We start from the raw sequence: 6,306 nt of genomic DNA on the forward strand, positions 1-6,306 counted from the left end.
CATTTTTTTGGGAAATTGCAGCAGTTCTATTAATTTTTTCTGTACTATGATTTAATGGTTAATGCTAGTGTGTGTTCTCTTGATCTTCTGCAGTTCCTCCAGATTTACTGTGGGCCTCTTGGCTGGGTCTTTGATAAATACTCCCCTTATCTGGTTTGACAGTTTCTATGGATACATCTTGTCCTGGTTAGGTTGCAGTTTCCGTCTTTAGTATTTAGCTTGATATATTATTTGTAACATAATCCTGCAATTCTCCCAAAATTTTGTTGTCATGTTACTGTTTTTTTAAGCCATAATCTTAATTAAGCTCTGAGGACTTATACTGAGCTTACATCCAAGTACAATTTAAAAAAATAATTGACTGAACAAAAAATAATTTTTGATAATCACAATGAAGGTGTCTCAATACTAATGCACATCAAATCATTCCAATTTTTTTGTTGTTATTGCCTGTATTTTCACAACTCTACAGTGTCAATCTATTACGAAAGGTCCCTTTAAAATTGAACCAAAATTTGTTGATTTTCAGTGACAAACAATTGGTTTATGTGGTGTAAATACTTTTCAAATACTGACACTTTACAGGACTAAAATGTAAACTGTTTGCAATTTGCAACTTTGGTTTCAATATTTTATATGCTCTAATGACAACAGCATAATAAGACCAATTAGTGCAGAGCAAGTAAAGCTTGTTTATTAATGGGTAATCATGCAGCTTAATACATGACAATAATAACCTTACAGGTCTAACTCTGCCAATAGAGTAAAAAAACAAAATATAAAAGGAATCTATGATTAAAGGTTTTTCATTTGAATTAAGAAAAGATTCATTAGCAATCCCCAACACATCCAGAAATTAACACAAATCAATTACTTATTCAAAAAGCTGTTTTATTTTGTTTCCAGTAGATGATTTAGAGATGCATGATATTTTCCCCTGCTAATACTTTGTATGGCTCATCCATAAAATGCCAAGTATGAAGCAATATCACTTCTATCACATCAGGGTCCTAATGTCAGATTTAAATTTCTATTCCTGCTGCAAGATTTAAACTCATATCTTGCAATGGAGCCTCTCCAGACATGAAGATACATTTCTTTCTCTCCGCTGGTCAACTACATTTATAGGTCAAGTTGGATGCTATCAGATCAGAAGCACAAGCAGACTTTTATCATTGAGGAAAACCTGGCCTTTATGTGAGCCACTGTGTCTGTCCGCCTGTATTTCCAGATTAGCTCATGCGGCAGGCCAGTTTTTTGACCTGAGTAGCTCCCCAGAAGAGTGGAACGAAGCATTGGCTGAAAATAAAATCCAGTGGATGGTCTGAGGAAGAGATAGGATGGAGAAATGGGAATGAACAAAGAGAAGGAGAGGCTTTTAGAAGGTCAGGAGTGTGAGAACGACCAATGAATGACTAAAAGGCAGAACCTGGATGCCATGCCGTTCAGTTAGACTTTATCTTAGGAAAAGAATAAACTTCAGAGAACTTTTTTTTTTTTTAAACCAAACTTCCTCCTGTATTTAAACTCTGCATTTGTGGATTTAAGGAAAGAATTTGCTCTGTTCAATTGCTCACTCTTGATTGATCTACGTTATGTTTAATTTCTTCAATCCTCTGCCTTTTGCTGTTCACTTACCTTTTAGGTAAGAGACCAGGAAACAATGTTAAATGAACCAAGACAAACTGGTAATGCTGCCAATGAATTCATATGGAAGCAATCAACGTACCACGTGCAACTTAAATTCTCATTCATACTCTTGCAAGAAAAAGGGGATATGAAAAGGAGGCTGAATAAGCTCTATTAAAAAATTATTATAAGTATATCTACAGACAATTTCGTATGTGTTGTATATGTAAATGTATACCTGGCTATGGATTTATAACTCCTTCAAAGGAGCATAGTGTTAGTTCCAGAGTCTTTTCAGCAGTTGTCCCTCTCTGGCACTGTTCACTCATTGTGCATGTGCATGGAAGAAGAGAAAAAGCATTGTGATCTGCCAATGCAACTGCACAGGTCTTTTGTTTAGAGGCATAATGTCTTTCGAGGTAAGGAAGCTATGGATATTAAAGTTATTTGAACAAAGAATCTTACATTTTTAGCAAGAAGAGAGGAAACTGCAGGTCCCTTTTATCCAAAAGACAGACCTGAGCTCCCTCCATTCAATAAAAGCTGCCCCAATATTACCTCTCATTATATTCTGTTGGTGATCAGAAATTTGGTACTTTTCGTCACACTAGACAAATGTTTTAGTGTGGATCCTGTGATTTGTATGGAATTGAACTTTTGGCTGGTCTTTTGTGATCCATCTTTAGAAAGAGTCGCCTGTGTTCTTTAACTGTGTCAACAAGAATGCACAGTGCTTCACACCATTGTGCACGCCCAAAGAATTCAGCCTAGATCACATTTTCACTCTCTGTGACTAATGGAGACTATAAAGGCAACTCTGAAAAATAAAGGAAAAACATATTTTGAATGAATATCTATGGCAAAGAACAAAAATAACATTTAAAAAAAAAAATTCAGAATATCTATTTATTTTAGACTTAGTCAAACTTTATTATTATTTTGTACACACAGTGTATACAAAATGAAATTTTGTTCATTACAACTCTCCAGACTTTTCAATTTCTTAAAGTGCAGCAGTGATAAAATGTAAACATGGTGCAGTCTAATGTCAGTGGGGAAGAAACTGTTCTCGAAATATGCTCACTGGAAAAAATCTAAATCTAGATAAGTCATTTTTTTCTTAAAATAACTGCATTTGCTCTTGCATTAAGGTAGTAAAAGAGACATCTTGCCAATGGAACAAGGCAATTTACACTTAGAATAAGAAAACAGAATAGCATTGTTTAATTTCAAGTGCATATTATCTAATTATCTTATTTATCAGAGTAAAAATACTCATTCCATTGGCAAACTATCTCATTTACCTACTCAAATTAAGGGGAAATACACTTAATTTAAGACATTTTAACTTATTTCTAGATCGTATTTCCAGTGCTGGACCTGCACTGGATGCTCTGAAGTCTCTTCCCAGAGGGCAGCAGGGAGAACAGTCCATGGTGGGGGTGTGAGGGGTCACTGATAATGTTATGGGCTCGGGACACGCAGCGCTTGGTTGAAATGTCTTTTATGGAGGGAAGAGGAGCCCCCATGATCTTCTCTGCAGTTCACACTACTCTCCTCGCCTTCTTCCAGTCTGCGGCGTTGCAGCCTCCATTTCTCTATTTTTTCATTCTTTTCAGTAAAAAATAGGAAGTAAATACACACTTTAGGTCATTAAGTTATTTGTTTAGTATATCTTTCTCATCATTAATTCAAATAGTAGATGCTAGTCAATATAGATGTTTGCATCAAAAAGGGATTACTACCTTATTGAGAAGTGGGTGTCATGGTTTTGTATTGCTCAATAACTTTTAAATAACCTCTGACCTAACCCTAACAGCACACCAACACTCCAAAGAACAAAGTAAGGAAGGCTACCAGTGTGACTGTCGGTGCCTGGCCTTGATACAGTCAAATGGATACTGCTCTCTGGGGTCAGTCCTAGATTAATCTGCCTCTGGATGGTGCAGTGGGCTTGATTGCCTTTGTCCTCCACCCCCTTCTCCCTGTAAAATAAGCCAGTGCTATGCAGACAGTCAGGGGAAATGCTTGGAGAGAGGTTAGTCTTCCTTCGACAGAGCAGAACAAAAGGGGAGTTCAGTGATATGTCATAAACTAAAACTAAAACAACTTGCAAATTAGTTAAATAAAGGTGCATATAGACAAAATTCTTAATGTATTCGAGAATAAATAGATTCCTCCACACCACTCTCTCTCAGCCAATATAATCAGACTATCCTCTCTTGTCTGTGTTCTCAGCATTAACTCTATGGATGTTTTTTTCTCAGCTGTCCCTCAGTAATCTCTTGCTTTGCCTCTGTTCTGTTTCTATCTTCTCATTTGAAGGACAAAATAAAATGTTATATAGCCTGCTTTGATTTACAGTTGATAAACTGACCAGTTTTACAGAATATTAAGTCTTTTGCTTTTTTTCATCCAGCTGTTCAGGAATGTATTGCTTTATTCTCTTTAAGTACTGCTGATGCACTCTAAGCACTTTATTTGCACTGACCTCATTTATTGAGGGGCTTCTTCACATTGAAGCGTGGAATGTTCCATCTAATTAATTATTTTATCAAAGTAATAACAGGATAAATAAAGATTTATGAGATATGTCTTCTTATAAATTCTGGTTTTCTAAATGATTAAAAAGAAATGATAAATCTACTTAATAGATTAGATGCTGACTGAAACAAATGGAGATTAGTGCATGTAAACTTGTCTTTGAATCTTATCATAACAGAACGAGAGAGAAAATATTTTATTTTCTACATATATGCCAAAGTAAATAAATTTCTTTCATGATTAACTAGCTTACATGTAACCGATTAGCCTTTACTTACTTCCTGATTTCTGATTTATGGGCAAGCATGTGCAACATGAAACTTCTGATATTTTTTATAAAAAAGAAAATGATGTATTAACCTACTTTAAGTGTTTGTTGCTCACACATGATTGGATGACTGAGTACATCAGAGGAAACTAAGCATATCTTTCTGTTTCGTTTTGCTTTCAGGTGCAGAAAACTGGACTCCAATATAGTTTTAGATGCTTGTAAACAATTTGGAAACACACAGCTGGAGAAATAGCAGCAAAATGGGAAGCTGGGGAATATGTATACAGTCACAGAAGCTCACAAGCAGCAGCCATCTTGATTTATCTTAATTTTCACATTATATTTTCTGAGGAAATGTAGCAAAGGTATAGGAGCACATAGGATAATCAATCATAAAAATGAATCAAAAACATGTTACCATTCCAACAAAATCTTCCACTAAAGGGATGCTGTGGACATCAGAAACAAATCAGCTGGTGCTGGAGCATCTGTAGGAGGCCAGCTCTGCACCTGTATGGTTTACAGCTTTTGACCAAGATCAACAACACTCATGTAGTTAAGTTTAGTGCCTGGAGAAAAAAAAAAAAAAAGTGTAACAAACATGTACCACACAGACTGGCCCGCACTTTTCCATCTCTTAGAGTAGGACAAAGCATGTAATGCTTTTTAGTCAAGGACATTAGAAAAGAGCAAGTAAATGAATAAATAAACTATATATTAGATTTGTTTGCTAGTCGGGGTTCTGCATCCTGGGATTCATGCATGTTGTTCAGTTTACTTCCTGCTGTCAGGTTGAACAGCTCAGTATAATTTTTTTATTTACTTTATTATTATGAACCTGTGTTCAAACTTTGTCACGTTGCACCAAGAGACAACTGAATTGCAGCAGTATTCCAAACAATGACACTGTTTATATTTTTATTCAGTATGATTTGTAATCTAGGGTGACCATATTTCATTTGGGAAAACCAGGACACCTTGGACCGGGGTGGGGGAGGGTTGGGGGTGGGGGGGGGGGGGTGTGGGGGGGTTGATTGATTGATAGAACAAATGTCTCATCATCAGGATTTGCTCCGTGATCAGAGGACATGTTACTTGGCGCAGAACAGTGGTGAAAATTGGAAGTTCAGTTCAATATAATACAACTCTGTGAATAGTTCCATCTGAAATGAATGAAAATAGTTTATTTAATGGTTATTGAGTCAGATATGTGGCGGTAATGTTTGGTTTATCTGAAGGTTTTTATATGTTACTGTGTAAATGGGTTTGGCTGTAATTTAAAGACAGATTCTAGTAGATCTGCAGTGTGGAGACTGTAAATCTGATAGGAGTTTAATTTTTTTATTGTTGTTTTGCCCAATATGCTTAACTGAGTATTTTTTGTTGATGAATATTAGAGATTTTGCAGATATATTTTGTAGATACATTGTTTAGATTTACTTATATCTCTCTACCCCTTTTATAGAATAGAATAGAAAATCCCTTTATTGTCCCACAATGGGCAGATTTACAGCAGCAAAAAGATTATTGAAATGGTCACACAAATGAGGACCTTAGAAAAATGTATAAGAATAACATAATAGGGAAGAGTTAAAATATAAAAAATAAAATTCTGTAAAGTGTTTTAACAATATAAAACTGGAGAATTAATAACCAATATGCAGCTATGGACATTTTTACAGTAATGGATATTTGAAAATAGCGGCAACATGAGAGATGTGCAGAATGACAACAGCAGGTTATTTAACTGACTAAGGTTTATATCACTACATTTGATTTTATTTGTTCCTGCTCCCGGTGGTTGGAACCTTTATTCCACTCTGGATTCTTGTGAGTGTAGTCTTTGTTCACTTTAACTTTTT

The sequence above is a fragment of the Cyprinodon tularosa genome, unplaced genomic scaffold, assembly GCF_016077235.1.
Source record: "Cyprinodon tularosa strain WSP-4 unplaced genomic scaffold, ASM1607723v1 ctg778, whole genome shotgun sequence".
Classification (NCBI taxonomy): Eukaryota; Metazoa; Chordata; class Actinopteri; order Cyprinodontiformes; family Cyprinodontidae; genus Cyprinodon; species Cyprinodon tularosa.